This window comes from Sus scrofa, chromosome 9 (genome assembly GCF_054392235.1).
Source record: "Sus scrofa isolate SSC_HxYL_T2T_F1_AM1 chromosome 9, Sscrofa_HxYL_maternal_Yorkshire_Landrace_v2.0, whole genome shotgun sequence".
NCBI classification, from domain to species: domain Eukaryota; kingdom Metazoa; phylum Chordata; class Mammalia; order Artiodactyla; family Suidae; genus Sus; species Sus scrofa.
The window spans coordinates 28,393,335-28,413,789 of record NC_139391.1 but is presented as its reverse complement, the minus strand read 5'-3'; the positions used below and the strand labels follow the sequence as shown (position 1 = coordinate 28,413,789).

The 20,455-nt window shown below is 42.8% G+C and overlaps 1 protein-coding gene and 1 long non-coding RNA gene across 6 annotated transcripts in view; both read left to right on the top strand.

The window, feature by feature from the left end:
• Positions 1 to 20,455, top strand: part of MAML2 (mastermind like transcriptional coactivator 2) — a 374,722-nt gene that overhangs the window by 10,143 nt on the left and 344,124 nt on the right. The window lies entirely within an intron of this gene.
• On the top strand, positions 11,953 to 20,299 carry LOC146399818 (uncharacterized). Its single transcript, XR_014815088.1, has 2 exons — positions 11,953 to 15,554; positions 17,132 to 20,299. It is a non-coding gene; the product is annotated as an uncharacterized LOC146399818 (long non-coding RNA).

Below are 20,455 nucleotides of genomic sequence, written 5' to 3'. Positions count from 1 at the left end.
ATCAGAAGGAGAATAGTCTTATTCTTGGAGGATGATGTTTGGACCAGGACAGATTGATAGCTCCTAACTCAAATCAAAGAATGTAGTCAAAACTTTTTTGTTAGTTTCTTTATTCCCCATCATTTAAACTGTCACCTCCTTCCTCCCCTTGAAGGAAAACATTAAGAAAGGTAGGCTCAAACTCGTGTTGGGCTTGTTTCACTTTATATCGTTTTTAACTGTGTTTTTGCTTCCTGAGTCATGGCAGGTTCATTAACATGGAATCATTAACATCATTGTTTTAAAAGTTCTCTTTTGTCAAAAATGTGAGTTTTTCCAGCACATTAATAACTCTCATCCATGTGAAGCCCAACTCCTTGAATTTCTCACCGTGCAACAGGCTTCTTTTCAGGTAGCTCTGAAGGATTTGAACAGAAAGTTTAATTACATGTCTTTTTCTTTCTTTCTTTCTTTTTCCCAGAAAATGTACTTAAGGCAAAAGTTTGCTTCAGCAGCTAATAACTTACCAGGGGTTTGTTGAATACACAGTATAATCTCTTAGAGTCATGGTAACCAGGGTGCAAAGAAGAGGCTTAATTGAATACAATGTGTACTGTACTGTGTCTTTGGAATGACAATCGCCATACTTCAGTGTACACTGCTCATTTCTGGAAGTCTCTGGAGTCTAAATTATGTAAAACTGAAAACATTCTCTGGCTAAGCAGCTGAGAAACTAATTTTTTGATGTTGCTGTTGTCCACCTAAGTGGGCCAATACGTGCTAAACTGCTAAGGCTTGCACATTTAATGGCCACACTGCACCATGTAATTTCAGACAGCAAAAAGTATGTGCTGCTGGTATGATCCCCTTTGGTTGTCTCAGAGAAGTGTGGAAAAAGAGCAAAGTACAGACACCTGCGTAAACACGAAAGAGCAGCGGTCCTCCTGACAGAAACCCCGGGCAGAGGCTATAGTTCAGAAAAGTTTGCACCCAAGTCCTGTAGCCATTGCCCCAAAGAGAGCTTCCTTTTCTCACTTATATTCTTTGCATGTGGATCTGTTTGCAGGCTTAGTCCCCGGGAGAGAGATTCTGAGCTGTCTTTGTGCTAAATTAAACATTAGTTTTCTCCTTGGGAACCTGATCTTCCACAGACCAGGCAACTATATCTTTCTGAGAGAGATCTGAGCTCCCTCAGGAAGAGATCAGCTCGGGAGCCTCCTTACCTCTGCTTTTTGCTTCCCTGGCATGGGTGTGTGTTGCATGGGAATTGCCTTTTCTAACCAGGTCCCTTAAAGCAAGGACTTGTACTCTCGTACTCAGTAGAGTGTGGGAGGACCCAGGCCAGCTTGGCTTGGCATGTAATACGTGGAAATGGTCAGAGCAGCACCCAGATGATAGAGGATTTCAGCTGCCCACGGGAATGAGTTTCCTTGGCTCACGGCATCCCAAATTTTGAACCCAAGGCAATGAAAGGGAGTAGTAGGCAAAATAGCCATCTCATTTAGCCCTCTCACCTCTCCATCCTGCCCATCCCCAAGAGAGCTAGTTGGTATTGATCTAAAAATAGACATTATTCTATCAATTTGTACATCTTATGAGCCCTTAGGGAGAAAACAGACCAAACCCCTTTCTCATAGGTGAAGAAATATTAAAGCCCATTTAAAAGAAAATATTTTGAGTTCCCATAGCAGTAGAGGTAGAACTAGAACCCAAGTTTTCTGACACCAATCCCAGGTTATAAAACGTAGTCCTTTCAATTAATCTATGAAAAGAACAGTTAAGGGCAATGCAGGACTTATTTTAAAGGTTTTTTTTAAAAAAAAAAATACGAGAGTATAGTTGGTTTACAATGTTGTGTCAATTTCTGCTGTATAGCAAATCGACTCAGTCATACATATATATTCTATTTTAAATCTTGATCGCAGAAGGAACGTGGAGTTTAGAGCCTAGGGTAAGTTGTTTTTTAAATGATCACCATGATTCTGTCAAGCCCACTTGCCCCTTTGCAATGTGACTTTACTACTCCTCGAATTGAAAAATGGATGCTGTTTCTCCCCTTGAACCTTGAAGAGTCCTGTGACTTGTTTTAACCAAGAGTCTGTGACAGAAATGGTGTTGTGCTACTTCTGAGGATGGGCTTTAAGAAGCTCTCTTAGACTTAAAATCTGTTAAGGGTAAGTCTTAAGTGTTCTTTCCATTAAACACACAAACAAGTAAGTAAGTAAATAAAAACAAAGAGGGCAGGGCAGAAGAAAACTTGGTGACGTGATGGATATGTTTTTGGCCTTGACAGTGGTGATGGTTTCCTGGGTATGTATTTATCCCCAAACTCATTGAGTTGTGTACATTAAATATGTAGAGCTCTTTTATGTCAATCATATCTTAATAAAATGGTTTTTTAAAAAGTCTTCTTGGGACACTGAGACCAACATATATTGAAGCTGGTCTAGCCAGCTATAGGATGAGTGACAGGCTGAGAACCAAGGTGCTCCTGCCTTCAATCAGCACCAACTGCCAACACGAGAGTGAGGCCACCTTGGACCAACCAGTCTTCCAACTCAGTGCAGCCAAACGAGTGAGTGAGCCCACATGAAATCAGCAGAGGAACTGCCTAGTCAACCCAGAGGACCATGGGAAATATTGCAGAATTATTTTAAGCGCCGAAGTTTTGGGGGTGGTTTGTAACTTAGCAGAGGTTAACTGAAACAGAGCCAGAAAACCTTAGCACGGAAGACAGTCCTGCCTCTTCTGGTGTGTTACCCCAAGGACTGGTTACATAACATCTTTGAAGACATTTTATGCTTATGTACTATATGAGATAATACATCAAAGGACCTAGGGTGTTGTCTGGCACATGGTACCCTTAACAGACATTAGCGTCCTTGCTTTGTCTTTTGTTCCTTCTCTCTGTATTATAATTCACTTCATGGGCATCAACATTCTTGTAGCTTTCCCTAGCTCACTCTTCCTCTGAACAGCAATTTATTTTGTCGCTCCTGGTTGATGGCCTGGTGGTGTCCTTCCTCCTAACTCCCGAATTTCCAGTATTCTCGTTCTGCTCCAGGGAACACATCTGCCTTCGATAGTCTACCCTTAAAATAGAAAAGGGTTAACCTCATAAAGATGTCACTCCCCTTGTACTGCTATGCTGCCCTTGGGAGGGTCAAACAGCTAGCAAATATATATGGGCAATGTAATTGCCTTTGATCTCCTAGGTCACAGAAGACTCTCCTAGCCAGTGTGGCATCCAGGTGGGACATAAGCAGATTCTGTCTTGAAGAGCAGAGTTTCTCCGTCTGTTGATAGCTATTTTTGTTTTTGCTAGCAAATGACTCTAAGGGCCTCATTTTTTCCCATCTTAGGCTTTGCAACAAATAATAAGCAAAGACAGTGATATAATGATAACTATATTGTACTTCTTATCTTCTTAGTGATAATGGAAAGAATTAGGTGTTGAAGGTCCCAGTGCTCCCACTGCTACCAGCTAGTAGCAATTTAGTCAAGTCCTTTTACTTCCCTGGTAGTTACTTTCCGTCTTGGAAGGAGAGTGAGGGAGGGGCGCTTGGTCTGTGGTTGGCTCACCTCTGAAGTCCTGTTTGCACTAATACACTTGGAGTAAGTTCCCTGATATGTTACTTTTGTTTTTCAACCTTCAATATATATTCAATATTCAATATATATTGAAGGTTGAAAATATAATATTCAATATATATTGAAGGTTGAAAATATATCTGTTAGGAAGAGTAGAAAGAAGGAGAGATGACAAGGGTGAGAATGTTTTATTTTGTTTTTTTTTGAAGGAAGCACTAGTAAGAGGGTCTGAAGTAATCTCAGGAAAAGGGCTGTGGCAGAGGGCAAATGCACAGCCTTATTAACTGCTTAGCATCCTTCCTAGAGGTAATGAACAAAATCTCTCCATATCTGACCCTTTTGGATGGGGTTTAAGGGTTCCAGTATGAGAAGCACTGTTGTAGAGTTTGATTTATTGCGTTTACTTTGGGGGGGAAGCACTGATTTTTTTTTTCCCCCTAGGTCCTCCCAACTACATTTGGCAGCATTTCTGTGGGTAAAGAAGTTTTCCAATCTAATCCCCCTGTGAAATAATTACATGAAATATAAAATGTAAAACGAAAAGGAAAATATTCTCACAGAGCCTTCCTTCCTCTGGAATTGACTGGTGTTTTAGCTATATCCATCGTGCTCTCCATCTGTTTGTCTCTCGTTTGTATGTATATAAAACAATTGAAACATGCAAATGAAGGGATGGGATTTTATATTGTCACCACTTCATTTTTTAAACATGTTTCTGCTTTAAAGGGGAACTGCAAAAGAGAGTCACTGAGAAATTGGCCTGGAGGAGGAGTATTCAACCCACAGCCTCTCCTCTGCCCCTTATCACTAAAACTCTAAACAGAGAGTATAATCACCTATTTCCCAAGGGCAGCCCTAAGCCCTTAAAACTCAGATCTGTTTAAGGATTTACTAGAACTGGAAAAGAGAAATGCACAGGATCTGCTCCAAACCAACAAAGGAAAATTTACCCGACCAAATATTCAATCTAGAGAATTTCTTTGATAGCACACTCTCCTCCCTCCCTATCTCTTGATTTTGTTAGGACACAGCTCTTCAAATTGCATCTTCACGACTCCTAGAATCTTGGGAGTCTGTGGATCTGAGGCTCCAGGCCAGCCCAGGGCATTTTCTTTCACAAAACAAGATATAACTAGCAGGAAGCCCAAAAGGGCATTTGGTGGTAGTTGTCGTTTATTTTGTTTCAAAGGGTAGACACACTCAGCTTCATTGTCTGTTGGCTCAGAGCCAGAAGGATGGTGGCATTTTTCCTAGTAACTTATGAAGTCTGTAGCTTTTCTTCTGAGATTTTTTTTTTTTTTTTAGGTGGAAATGCTTGATGTTATGCTATGAACCATGGCTTTTCTTTTTAAAAACACTATGATAAAGGAAGTCTAGTTGCATTTCTTTTCCAATAGATTGGGTTTTACTTTTGCTTAGAAAATTACATGCACACCCATGCACACAATTTACCATGGTTATTTTTTAGTATATATAGTGTACTATTATTAGTATATAGAGATACAAATTGATTATATGGGTGATTTACAGAGAAAATAGAAGTAAGGTGATACATTAAAGAGGATGATGGGGAAGACAGTTTTTAAGGAGATTGCTCAGGAAGACAGGAGTCTGCTAAACTGCAGAGAGTAGGAAAGAGAATGTTGTATCCCACTGGTCAGTGTGGAGGGACAGGAGACCTCTATTCTGGTCCACGCTTCACCGGTAACTAAAAGGGTGGCCTTGGGGCCAGTCAGTCCTCCTTTGCTTTTTGGAGTTCCCATCAGCAACCCTAAAGGTTTGGATTGCTCAGCATTTTGCTTGGCTGGATTATGCTTGACACCCAGTATTTGGCTCTGGTATCATCTCCTTGGAGACCCCTCCCTGGCTCCCCTAACTCTTGTTGACACACGTGCTTGATGTCCCTCTCTCCTCTTTCCCTGTCACCTTATCCCTTGGTAGAGGTTTTATTGTCTTCATAACTTCCATCACCGTCTGCGTTTATGTTGATTCCTCATTCATTTGTGCCTTTCCTATGTTTCCCCACTGGAACATAAGCCCCATGAGACCAGAGACCTTGTCAGTCTTGTTCACCACGCGCATCCCCAGCCCCTAGCAGTTCCTGGAACATTTTGGACCCACAATGAATATTCGTTGAGTGAATGACTAGATCAGTGGCTTTTAAACTAGAGATGTCTCACAAGTTTTTCAGGGATGGATGTAAGAAAGAGAGACGGAGATACATGTGGTGGGCCTCCAAGTTCCCCACCTCCTGTTTAATTATGTGTATGTTATGTATATGTGTTATATCTGTGTCGATATATATCAAGAGGTCTTTTTTGGCTGTATGTGAGGCGTACAGAAGTTGCCAGGTCAGGAATCAAACCCACATCACAGCAGCAACTGGAGCCACGGCAGTGGCAATGCCGGATGCTGAACCTACTGACCCACACGGGAACTCACTATATATCACTAAGTTTCTAATGACACTAAAATATATAACGTTATATATAAAAACAGTAGTTTTTAATCACACTAAGGCATATATGTATGTATTGTGGATATCTATAGATATGGATATGGGATATGGATATGCCTTAGTGTGATTAAAAACATGACTCCATGTGCTACAACCATTTGAAACATACAGGGGCATGATGACCTTTTAAGATTGTTCCCAGATTGGAATTTCTGTCGTGGCTTAGCGAAAACAATCTGACTAGCATCCATGAGGATGCAGGTGCGATTCGTGGCCCCGCTCAGTGGGTTAAGGATCTGGCATTGCCATGAGCTGTGGTGTAGGTCGCAGATGCAGCTTGGGTCTGGCGTTGCTGTGACTGTGGTGTAGGCCGGCAGCTACAGCTCCGATTTGACCCCTAGCTTGGGAACTTCCATATGCCTCAGGTATGGCCCTAAAAAGACAAAAAAAAAAAAGGAGCCCTAGAAATCAGACTCTCAGGGTATTAAAAAAAAAAAAAGATTGTTTCCAGATTGAAATTCTAAAGCCCAATATCTCATGAATAGAAAATATTGGTGCAAGGAGGAGGATAATGGCATAGAAGTTACATACATTGAGTGCCTTGCTGTATGCTGGATCCTATGTCAGGCCTTTGGGCCACCTAGGAGAGGCAAAGTTCTTGTTGGATGATGTCTATATTTTAATGAGAAAGGGTACACGGACAGAGAGTCAACAAACAAATGAAAGAATGAGATCAATTTAACTAGTGATACAATAATGTACAGTTCTTTGTTCCTTAAGGTGGCTGATTGGAGAATGATTTGGGTTCATTAAAATGAAGTAAACACTCTGAGAAGTGACACATGATAACCCTAAACAAACGGTTACCTTCAGAGCTAGAAGATGGTCTCCTTTGCCAGTGCTGCTCTGAGCCTGGACGGCTGCCTGCACAGTGGTCCAGGCTGTGTGCTGCTTTGGTTAGTCTGTGCAAGATGCTGGTTCTGATGCTTCTAAGGAGGAGGGTGGCCATGTCAGCATCTTCTGTTCCTTGAAGCTATTGTGATCATTTTGTTAGAAGTCATTGAGGCTTGAGAATGAAAGAGGAATGGCTGAAAGGCTTCTTTTGAGGAAAAGAAGAATATCATCTCTCTTTAGCCATAGAAACAGGAAAGAAAGGGTCAGGAGATGAGCACCTGGGCCAGAAGGAAGTGGAGGCATAGCAGGCTCTCTCAGGAGGCAGGCAGAAGTGGTAACTGGTTTGCAATAGTCATCATATCATCATCCTACAGGTATACAACCATTATTGTCCACACAGAAACCCTGTGTTGTAAATAAGGTGAGTGTAGCTTTTTTATACTATACAGAGCAGCTGAGAAATACTACTAATGTCTTTATTTTTGAATGGCAAATTTTCAGTTTATCGAATGTGTACACACAAGTTAACTCTGTTTATTCTCTGGGGTATTATTATACTCATTTTAGAGACTGGTAAGAGGCTTGAATTGGCCTATGCTAACTCTGCTAGTGTGTTGAGCCACTGTCCTGACCTCTGGGTTCTGCAAGGCACACAGCTGACAGAGTGGAGTAGCTGGGCCCCAAATGCACCACCGAATTTGCATCTAAGATGAGGACATAGAGTGTCTTGAGCTCCCAGAAGCACACCCACACATATTTTGAAGCAATGACTCTCCAAGAAAGAATGGAAATCATGAATGGAATGAGGATGTCAGACACCCAGGGCACATCAAATCTAGAAAAGGGAGGCTGGAAAAAGACAGTCTTGTGTTTGTTTGTTTTTTTTTTAATTTTAAATTTTTAAAAAATTCATTAATTTGTAAGAATACAAGGCAAAGTGAGAAAACATTTTGAATTTATGAAAGCCTGCACTTTGCTACCTTTATTTCTTATGAGTCTAGTGAGTCAACCCGCAGGTCTGGGGAGAGAGGGCTCCAAGGTTGTTATGAAAAGAAACTTGATCCTGAATCAAAGAAGCAGATTCATCTCTGAAACCAAGATTGGTCTAAGTTTTTCTCCTTGCTGTTGCTTATTTTGGAATCAGATCTTAGATGGAGCTTAAGGGAGAGACCTGCTACTCTGCTGAAAAGTGATTTTGAATGCATTCAGATCCAGATTGAATGTATTTTTTTATGCTGATGGTGGGTGTTTTCTCATTACCTGGAAAAAAATATAGGGCTTCATAGTTGTTAAGATTTTTACTTCAAGGTGGAGAATTGCCTTATTTATCTTTGTATTTCCATTGTCACAACAGTGTCAGACATCACATAAGCAAGTATTTGGTAAATGTTGAACTAAACTGTGGGGAGCATGCATTTTTAAAGGACCTCAACCCTTTATATTTCTATGGCTAAATGTTCTCTGCACCAGCTGTGAAACACTGATCTTTGAGGTATTCCTTTGGTCCAATATTTTTTAATCAGATTGATTAAATGTTTAACATGTCAGGTACTCTTCTAAGTGTTTTTGGAGTATCAACCCAAGTTTCCTCGTAATCACGTTATCAAGTGGGTTGGTATGATCTTATTTCCATTTGACAGATGAGGAAGTTGAGGTGTGAGATCTGCCAGGTCACTCAGTCAGATATGGTGGAGTTGGGTTTGAGCAGAGTGGATGATGCCACTGTCTGTGTGTCTAGTCATGGTTTCTGACTACCTCTAGAAGGTAATTACACATGCGATCTCAGACTGCAGCTCACACATGAGCCAAGCCTGAGTTTGAAAGCCATGTGCAGCAAGACATTTGAAAGTTAATAACAATTAAGACCAACTCATCCTCCAAAGTGCAGAGAGAATTCAGAATGAATGCCTACAGGTCACAGATTACTCTTTGAAACAGTTGCCATTCCCATATTTTTTAAGAGTTAGAAAGTGCTTGAACATGTAGGATCTGTGAGTGACAAATATGTTTCAACTTGCATCCCAGGGAAGGTTGGAAGTTGTCACCTGGTGGGCTATATTGAGGATTCTAAGGCAATATCTAAGCTCTGTGGGAAAGCAGGCCATGGTAGTTCATTATTGATATCTACTGTGGGCAGAGAGAAGGCAGCAAGGCTGATAAGTCATTGGAGTGGCTTCTTCAAGATTCAGGAATCCAAACCTGGCGGATCTTGAATATAGATTCTTGGTGAAATGTTAACTTTACATGTAAGAATGTATCAAGGGGCAGATTATACTGTGAGTAGGCCTTGGATCCATTTAAAGAATAAACTTAGTTTTACCAAAGTTCATTGTAATGTCTTGAAGACAAATGAGTTCCTTGAAGACATTATAACCTCTGCTCTCTCTCAGAGAGGTCAGATAAAATGACAGAGGCTTTTTTTTTTTTTTCAGTATTTTGTAAGATGCAGAGGAAACTCAGCTGCAACCAGATTACTTCCTGGTTGCAACCAGATTACTCTCCCTGACTTGCAACCAAATTGCTCTTTAAGCCCTTCTGATGTGGAGATTCTGGAGATACCATTACTCATAATCAGTATTTCTTTTTTTTGGCTGCTGCAATGACAATGCTGGGTCCTTAACCCACGGTGCCACAAGGGAACTCCGCATGATCATTATTCTGAAGGAATTTCATTTTTAGTAGAAGCAGAGACAGAAACAATGAAGAAATGGGTGAATAATGCTCTATTTTTTAAAATTTTTTGTCTTTTTGCTATTTCTTGGGCCGCTCCCGCGGCATATGGAGGTTCCCAGGCTAGGGGTCGAATCGGAGCTGTAGCCACCGGCCTACGCCAGAGCCACAGCAACGCAGGATCCGAGCCCCATCTGCAACCTACACCACAGCTCACGGCAACGCCAGATCGTTAACCCACTGAGCAAGGGCAGGGACCGAACCCCGCAACCTCATGGTTCCTAGTCGGATTCGTTAATCACTGCGCCACGACGGGAACTCCGAATAATGCTCTAAACATAAGTGAAATCATCAGAACTTTTTGGGGAGAATCAAATCCTGCTATAGTTGCTTTTTTTTTTTTTTTTTGGTCTTTTTGGGGCCACACCCATGGCATATGGAAGTTCCCAGGCTAGGGGTCAAATCGGAGCTACAGCTGCCAGCCTATGCCACAGCCACGGCAAGATAGGATCTGAGCCACGTCTGTGACTGACACCACAGCTCACGGCAACCCCATGGTTGCTAGTCAGATTCGTTTCCACTGAGCCACTATGGGAACTCCCTATAGTTGCTTTTAAAACATTTTTAGCAAATTTGTATTGAGCTATTATGTTCAACCCACATTAGGCGCCAGGAATGGAGTGGTTCTGGGGTCGCTTAGAAAGTATTTTCATTTCATCAATAGCCTCCTTTGACCCTAGAAGATAAAGGATGTAACCTTTTGAGTTTGTGAACTTACTGAATTGAAAGCAGAATTTTGAGTGATGACGTGCACACATTTTCCACGTTGGACCTGTTCCATAGCTTTGTCAGATTCTCAAGGATTCCAGGGATCAAAGAACCTGAAGCTGAGGCTTGTGGTGGGAAGAAGAATCCAGGAAAGCCAGGGTAGCATGATTCTTCACTCTGTGCACAGCAGCCAGTTCTAGGTGAGCTGAATGTTTTCTTTCTTTGTGTATCATTCATTCTAGCTTCAGGAATCTGAACAAGAAGCACACGTAGCTTTCTTCATGCCTAGCGTACTTCCTTTACCTTGGACTTTTGTTATCTATTTTGTCATCTATCTAAACATTTTCTTCTTTCCATAAGGCAAGCACTCCTTCGGTAGCAGCTGAACTCTCGGTCCTCGTTTGCAGTGTCTGAGAGTCCCATCCTGCAATGTTTTCCTTTGTTTTTAAGTGACCTTCCACCATTTTGAGCCTTCCTTCTCTCCCACATTGACTTCTAACTCCAAATTTATGTCTCTGTGTCATTGTGGGGAACTTCTTGGTGAAAAGAATAAAGCTGAATTGGAGCTCCATCTCGGGGATTTTCATAGTAACACTGACTCTTTATTATTAGCTCTGCACTCCAGGCTGCTAGAGTTCGTATTTTGGCAGTGGACCATCAAACACCCTATTTTTAAGAGCCTTCAACTTAGTTGTAAACATGTGCTATGACTGGGAGCTCATTTTCTTTACTCATATTTACCAAAAGAGGTTTAACTGTTGAAAAGTTGTTATAAAAAAAAAAAAAAAAGCTCAGTCTTTGGGACTGTTTTTCTACTCGTCTAACTCAAAACTGTGTGCAATCTAAAAAAAGGAACATTTGGCATTTAGTTGCTTAATTTGATGGTCCAGTCATATTGGTAATTTGAGGGGAGGAAGAAATGGAACTGCTCGGTCATTTTACTTTGACATATGCCCATCAGACTTGCGTGGAGGGAATGATGGTTGCTACACGTGTTTACATGATTGACCAGAAGGAGCTCACAGAAAGGCAGTCCAGTACACTGAGTAAATTGCTTATGGCCTTAACATTGTCTATATTTAGAATAAAAGCTTTCTAGACACATATTTCCTGCACACTCTGATTTCTGGAGACTTTACTGGTCCTGTTAGGAGAACATGAATAATTTCCCAAACTCTTAGGGCTCTGCACATCCATGGATGGATCATTGATATCTGGGGACCCTTAAAAAGTGATGTCGAGAAATTTGGTGAAGAAAAGAGTATCACAAATATGTCTGTTTCTTTTGTCTCTGGAAGGAATTTCTGCAAGTATAACAAAACACATATTAATCTTTCAAGGAGATTGTGACTCGTGGCCCTTAAAAGCAGGAGATTCAGGAATTTAAATGTTCAAAAGGAGAGGGTGAACTTTGACATCTTCTTCTTGTGATTTAAGATTCTGAAAGGAATGCTAGGCAAATCCTTGTACTCCATCCCAGGAGGAATACCAGCTTTCCACAAGGGTCTCGCCTCTCCTGAAACCTCTTGCAACACAGGTGGGCAACTGCGTTTTCGAGACTGGCTGTGTTCATGAGGTGGAGAGAATAAAAAGATCCGGGAATGTGTGTGTTTCGGGGGCAGAAGCCTGGTGGGCGGCCATGTGCTGTGGAAGCACTTGGGTCTGGAAACCTGGTTAGCTGATGGATGTGACGTTTCTGCACAGATCCCATGGGAAGGCACCTTTCCTCAGTGTTGTTCTTACCCCTCAGGCCGCTCTTAGATGTTTCCTCCCTACATCCCAGGCCGATCAGCCCCTACACGGACAGCACTTGGATCCCCAGCATCTGAAGACATTGGCTTCCTTGGTCCTTGTCATGTAATAATCATCATATTGTCATGCTTTCTGTTTCATTTCTATTATTTACTTATTTATTTTCGCTTCTTTTTTTTGGGGGGGGGGGAGTTCCCAGGCTAGGGGTCAAATCGGAGCCACCAGCCTACACCACAGCCACAGCAACGCCAGATCGGAGCCACAGTCTGTGACCTACACCATAGCTCATGGCAATGCCTGATCCTTAACCTACTGAGCGAGGTCAGGGATCGAACCCACATCCTCATGGATATTAGCTGGGTTCGTAACCTGCTGAGCCATGACGGGAACTCCTTTTTTTCGTTTTTTAAAGTTATTTAAGTAAAGTTAATTTACAAGGTTGTGATCATTTCTGCTGTACAACAGAGTGATTCAATTATACATGTACACACATCCATTCTCTTTCAGATTCTTTTCCCACAAAGACCATCACAGAATATCAAGTAGAGTTCTCCGTGCTATATAGCAGGTCCCTGTTGGCAGTCATTCCATATACCACAGTGTGATTATGCCAATCCCAAACCCCCAACCCATCCCTCCCCACCCACCTGTCCCCTTTGGTAACCATAAGTTTGTTTTCAAAGTCTGTGATTCTGTTTCTGTAAACTCTTAGAATTCTCTAAAATTTTTTAGCATGGATTTTTGTTCAAAAGTTAGATTCCATGTTAATATGATACAAAGATTAGTTCATGGCATCAGTTATTTATTGATGTATAACAAATCACCCCAGAACTCAGCAGCTGGAAGCAGTAAACATCTCCTATATCACATGGTTGCAAGGGTCAGGTATTGGTGAGTGCTAGCTGAGGTCTCCTGCGAAGTTGCAGTCACCTTAGTGGCTAAGGCCACAGTCACCTCAAGGCTTGACCAAGATGGAAGATCTTTTTCTAAGTTCACTCACGTGGTTGTTGGCAGTACTCAATTCCTTGCTGAATTTTGGCCAGAAGCCTTAGTTCCTCACCTCCTTGGCGTCTCCATGGGCTCCCTGTGTGTTCTCAGGTCACACAGCTGGGGCCCCTCAGAGACAGTGATCCAAAAGGGAGAAAACCAACACAGCCTCATCTCAGAAGTGACACATCTTTGCTTCTGCCCTATTCTGTGGGCCAAATAGACCAACCCGGATACAATGTGGGAGGGGACTGCACAGGATGTGAATACCTGATGGTGGGTATTGTTGGGAGCTATCTCGGTGGCTGTTTAATATATTGATGAGTAAACACTGGCCCATAGCCCAGGTTATCATGTCCTGTGCCATGATACTATGGAAGGTTGTACCACTGACTATTCTAGAATGAGAGCATTCATTCATTTCCCTTGCACTTACTGAGTGCCAGCTATACACCAGACACTGTTCTAGGTACTTAGGCTACCTCAGGGAATAAAACAAAGGTCCTCACCCTCAGAAGTAGTACATTCTGTTTTATATTCTGCTTTTCATGTAGTAAATTCCACGAGGATTAGTGGGCCCATGTCCATACCTAGACTTCAAACCATTGTTGCAGGCTGACTTGCATTTGACCAGCTTAAGAAGAAACAGGGGTAGTGACTATTTCCTTTATCTGCCAGAATGAGGCTAGAGTTTTTGAAAGCTATAGTAACAATATACTGTCTCAAGGGATTACATTCTTTTATTAACTCCCTGCCTTGAGTGATGATTTCTTTGTCTTTGACAGCTATGTGGGGAAGTAAAGTACATTACTTAAGAATTAAGGTTTGGGAGTCAGACCCTCCCGGATTTGAGTCATACACTTTCTGTTTTCTTACTGTGTAACCTTAGGTATGTTATGTGATTCATCTGCACCTCAGTTTTGTCATCTGTAAAGTGGTGCTAATAATGGCACCTTTCTTGGAGTTGTACACCATAAATGACTGAAAGCACTCATCGTAAGATTTGGTACTTAGATATCCCTCAGTTTTATCTGCCTTTTCTTTATTCTGACTGCTTCTGTGTACTTACTGCACGCGGAGTCGTTACAAAAGGCACCATCAGAAATGACCCCCCAGTTCTACCCAGTCTAAACCATCCAAAACAATTAGCTGCTGCTAGTGTGTATTAAGTGAGAAAAATAACTTAATCTGGACTTTATAACTTGTGTTAAAGCCTTTGGGAGTTCTCATTGTGGCACAGGGGAAAAAAATCCGACTAGTATCCATGAAGTTGCAGGTTCAATCCCTGGCCTCACTTGGTGGGTTGGGGATGCAGCATTGCTGTGAGCTGTGGTGTAGGTCGAAGATGCATCTTGGATACCATGTTGCTGTGGCTGTGCTGTAGGCCAGCAGCTGTAGCTCGGATTTGACCTCTAGCCTGGGAACTTCCATGTGCCGAAGGTGCAGCCCTGGAAAGACAAAAAAAAAAATTTTTTTTTTTAAATCATCTGTCAGCAAAGGGGGCCTGGAGAAGAAAGACTCATGGGCTTGGAGGAGGCGGGGTGTTCTCTCAGTAGGTCTTGGGCACCTGAGCTAGGAAGCCCCTGATTTTTCTCGGTGGAGCAGTGAGCAGGCAGCTGCTTCCTGTCACAGAGATGCCTACCTTCCCACAGCCCGGAAGCCTGTGGGCCTGCTCTCAGTTCTCCTCTCCCTTTCCTTCCTGGAGTGATACCATTAGAGAAAGTGGGAAGGGACCCTTGTAACTGCCAGCCCCAGAAAGAATATACATATTGAGCAGTTAGTGTATTTTGGTGGAGATACCTGGTAATTTGGAACTCTTCGCATTTGACATACCCCCTGCCCCTCCCCACCCCCCGCCAATTTCCCCTTGCCTTCATTGGGCAGGAAATGTATGTACGGGGGATACATAATCCCTTCAACCATTGGAAGACATGGACAAATGTGACCGGTTTCCAGGCAGTCATGGGCTCTGGATTAGTTTAAAAAGAAAGGAATTCTGAAGGCACACGGGGGTGGAGAGGGCTGGTGAGCAAGGAACAGATGCTCTGAAGTCAGGCAGTCCTGAGTTCGAATCCTGGCCCTGACAATCGTTGGCTCTATGACTTCAGGGAATGCTATTTCTTAACCTATCCAGCCTATTCATGTAGAAAACGAAAATAATACCAACCTGTGAGAGTATGCAAATCACCTAGCACTTTGAACAAGAAAAAGCAAACAAGTAGGGAAAGGAAGGTCCCAGGAAACATTTTTTTCCTTAAACTCTACCAGTTTTCTTCCTTTCTTCTTCTTCTTCTTTTTAAATGAAATGGGTCTTTTCTTTCTCTTTCTTTCCTTTTTTTCCCCTTGTCTTTTTAGGGCCGTACCCACGGCATATGGGAAGTTCCCAAGCTAAGGATTGAATCACAGCCACAGCTGCCAGTCTACACCACAGCCACAGCAATGCCAGATCCAAGCTGTGTCTGCAACCTGCACCACAGCTCACAGCAACATCGGATACTTAACCCACTGAGCAAGGCCAGGGACCAAACCCATATTCTCATGGATACTGCTTGGGTTCGTAACCCACTGAGCCATAATGGGAACTTCCCTTTCCATCTTTTTATAAATTAAATTAAATTTTTTTGGTCCCACCTGCAGCATGTGGAAGTAGGCCAAACATGCCAAGCTAGGGACTTAACCTGTGCCACAGCAGCAAACCAAGCCGCTGCAGTGACAACACTGCATTCTAACCTGCTGCACCACAAGAGAACTCCTCTACCAGTTTTCTAAGTTAATAAATGTAGAATATCACATTGTCCTGTTTTAAAAAATATTGTTTTAATTTTTTTAATTAAAAATTTTATAATTGATTTACAGTGCTATGCTAATTTCTGCTGTACAGCATAGTGACCCAGTTCCACACATATATACATTCTTTTTTTCACGTTATCTTCCATCATGTTCCATCCCAAGAGACTGGATATAGTTCCCTGTGCTACACAGTAGGACCTCATTACTTATCCATTCTAAATGTGATAGGTTGCATCCACCAACCCCAAACTCCCCATCTAGAAGATATTTACAGCGTCCAGGGCTTTGGTTCTCAAGATGACTGTATATAGCAGCCACTGGAAAGTGTGTTGAATTACTAGGCTCATCAGCAGAAATTCAGAAGCTCTGAAGTGGGATCTTTATAGAAGGTTCTTGAGCCACATTTGGAGATGCAGGCTTTGGATGAATTTCAAGTCTTGGAAAGTTTTGAAATCACCTTGGCTCAAACATTTCAGGCTTTGTGGAGGTCAGGTGGGAAGCACCCTCTTTTAGCTTTGAAGACATTGAACCGTCGAGGGTCTAGAGCAATGGGTGCTTCCCTGTGCCTTCTGGGTACATTGAAGACACCAAACCTGAGATTTGCAAAGGTGTACCTTCCATTCTAGGGAAGATCTGTCAGCTTCCTGTGTGACCTGGATGGAACAATTTACTACTTTCCACAGGCACCGTTTAAGAATGCAAGCAGGAACAGGACACCCAGGAATATCTGTGGAATGCAGGCCTGAAGCTGAAGGACAAGTAAAACCAGAGGGCTTGGGAAGATAACGAATGCCAAGAGGCTGAGCGCTTAACCCTGAAATGTGACTGCCCACTGGGTGGGGAGGGGGGCACTTGGAGCTCCAACAGCAGAGGAGTCATCTGACTCTGACCTCCTCTGTCTTTTGGGTCATGTTCTCAACTCTATCTTCAGGACTCCCTTGTTGGGTCACCACCGTGGCCCAGGTCAGTACCCTCTCTACTCTCAGTAGCTGCAACCGCCAACTAACCCATCTTCCTTTTAGTCCACGCTGAGTACAGCAGTGCAAGTTGCCTTCTTACTACACAGGATTATGCTCACCATATCCTTGCTTAAAACTCTTTAGTGGCCTCCTGCTGCACTTAAAATAAAATTTAGGAGTTCCGGTCGTGGATCAGCAGAAACGAATCTGACTAGCATCCGTGAGGATGCAGGTTTGACCCCTGGCCTCACTCAGTGGGTTCAGGATCCGGTGTTGCTGTGAGTTGTGGTGTAGGTTGCTGACGTGGCTCGGATCTGGCATTCCTCTGCCTGTAGCATAGGCTGGCAGCTATAGCTCTGATTTGACCTTAGCCTGAGAACCTCCGTATGCCATGGATGTGGCCCTAAAAAGACACACACACAAAAATTGAACTCTGTACCCAAGCTCGTAAGTCCTGCACAGGCTGCTCCCTACTGCATTTCACCAGTCGCCCTCGCCCTTGCTTGTGATGCTCCAGGCATGTGTAGAGCACTTATCTCTCCAAATGAGTCAAGGTTTTTCCTTCCATAGAGCCCGTGGTCATGTGATTTTTCTAACACATCACCTGGTTGGCTCCCACATAATTTTTGAATGTCAACTGAAATGATAGTCTAACTAAACTTCCCTTTTGAAGAGGTTTCTCTGCTGTTATTCTGTATTTTTGCCCCTTCTCTGTTTTCTTTACAACGCTTATTACAATTTGCCCTGTCTTTTAACAATTTACTTACTGTTTTCCCCTATTTTGGCCCATCCTCCTCTTTGGAATAGTAGCTCCATGTTGCTATCTTCTTCAGCAGTGTATCTGTCATACCCTCCTTGGTGTTTGGTTGCTTGTTGAATGAGGGAACAGGTACTCTGACTTGCTAGGGTATGAGAAGGATTAGCGGGAATAGCTGTTTCTGTTTCCCAAAGTCATCCTTCTAGAATATTCCATGAGAGGAAGTGCAGGAGTGTGCAATAAGTGACTCACTCACCCAAACTGAAATTCAAGTTACCATAGATCCTCTCATTCTCTTTTTCAGAGAAGTCACAGGCCTGCCCATTGCCCAAGTGAGAGCAAGGCTAGGTCTGGGTAATAGACCATGGGTGCATCACAGTGTACTGGTGCTTTTGGCTACCTTCATGGCTCAGTCTAACTGCTGATCTGACCATTGGGAATTCTGAAGTTGGGTTACATAACACTGAAGCTTGAATCCACAGGACCAGGGTGTCTACAGCCTCCTCACAGCCAGCCCCTAAGTGCATGCTGACACTCAGGGTAAGAAGAACAGCCCAGTGAAGGGTGATAAGGAGGCTTTGGATCAGATGTCCCCGGGGACGTGCCAGATTGCTCCCTTCTGGGTACCAGGAAGGAGGAGAGTGGGTCATTCTGACCTGTCGTCGGTGAGTAAATGCTGTATGAGGACAAACCAAGAACGCTAAAACACTGTGATTCCAAAGAGACAAAATCTTTAAAGGCTGTATGAAAGAAATACAAGCCTGGAAGCCAGTCACAATCCTAGGACACAAGAACTGGTTTAAATTTTAGAGTTTAGAAAGGCTAGCATTAGAATAAATAAAAGGTAGTTCTGTGTTACATAATAATAAGATTACTTAATATAATATATACTTAATCTAATAATCCCAAGAGGTAGTAGGCCGAATGAAAATAGAACTGTAAGATACATGAGATGAAACGTAAATATATTTTGTAGGTGACCAGAATGTGTTATTTAGGGAGTGTTTGGGGATATCATTTCTAGTCTTTGAGGTTTAGAACAAGGACAGTCATGTTCTCCCACAAAACATTCCTGGGTACCATTTAGTCCCTTATCCTTTCAATAAATATTTATTTAGCATCTTCTATACACATGGTGCTATTCTCTGGCCATGATCAGACATTACCAGCTGTCCCTTGGGAGCAGAATTTGTGTGGTCAAGAAGCTCTTTTTTAGAATCTTCATTAGAACTGAGGGAGATGGCCCAGTTGCAGGAATTAGATTAGTGAACCTACACTATGTATCTCAGAAGCGTCCTAGCCCCTGCTGTGTACCTTGGTAGAACCTTTGGAGTTGGTACCTGTTGTTCTGAGTAGAATAGATCTTTGGTCTTGCGTGTTTTAAGAACATAATTCCTGGCTGCTGTGACAGCCACTTCCAGCTCAGATTGCTGACTTCATTTGTCCTCTGGCCTATAGTCTGGACTCTAGCAGGCTGGGATAGAGCCTTGCCTGCCCCTGCCCCTGCCCCTCCTATGGCAACTTCCCCTGTGGACCATTTGGTGCCTCCTGTTTGCTCTGGGTGCACAGTGAGTCCACATTATCTTCTAAACAGAATAATGGAACAGGGCTTGACACCAGGCAGGAATTTGGGAGGCATCTTGGAAAAGGGAGAGGACAGTTGAAATATTTTCCCTGTGTTCAAGGTTATCTCAGCAGAAGAAGCTGAAACAAAGAGGAGGCTGGGACAATGCAGCTGTGCAGAACGCTTATTCTACCTCTTAGATACGGCCCTGGTCACCAACCCACGGGAAGGATGCTGTTATTGTCTGGGAGTGGGTGAGGTCTCGTGAAAAAAATCTGTGGTATGAGGAAATGTTAAACAAACTGGTCTTGTTCTTATTAGGAAAGAGGAGGATATCAAGATGACTTGAAAATGATTCCAAACTACCACTCAGAATTAAAGGTGTTGATTTTGGAAAACCGGAAAAGACTGCCCAGGTCATGGCCCAGCAGGCCACACATGTCTGACCAGCAGCTGTTGGACCTGGCTGGCAGTGCATGGGCTACAGGGCCACCTTTGCCTCTTTACCTCTTTGTGACATTCGTTATCATCTGTCAACCTCATCAGCCAGGGCTCAAGCTAAGTGATATGATTTCTGCAGAGCTAGTCCTAGAAAACCTGAGAAATTTTCCCTAGGTGAAAAAGTTCTGCTTCAGTTGCTTCAGCTTTTATCTTTCCTTTTTCATATCCCACCCCTGCCTGCATAGACCCCAATGTGGAAAGAAAACAAAGGAAAACCTAGAAGGACCGAGTGAATTACTGTGTGCTGCTAATCAAACTACTTCAGAGCATGTTTTCACAGAATTCAGGCATCAGAAGCCCCTGCAATGCTTGATAAAATGCGGGTTCTAGGGTCGTGTGTCACACCTGAAAAATCCACATGTCTAGCATACGACCTAAATATCTTCATTTTCAGTAACATTATGAGATCTGCAGGAGGCCAGTTATCTTTGTCTTTTATTCATGAATATAACCCAAATACCTGGATCACGTCCTCAAAAGCATCTAAAATATTATGAGGGTCTGTAAATATGTATTGAATGAATGAGCAAATGAATCAAAGCCTGGTAGGATTGCTCTTCTGTTAAATAATAGCAGAAACCAGTTCCAGGAGAGAGGCGTCTTCAGCGGCAGGAAGACAGACCAGAAAAGAGGAAGGAGAGAAGTCAGTTTGAAGAATGGGGCAACTTCTGGAAGGCTAGGCTTAGGTGGGGCACAAAAATGGAGACTTTGTGTGTCTGGAACATTTGATGGGACTTGACAGAGGAGAAAAGAGGCTTGAGAAGGGGAAATGCAGTGAGACAGTG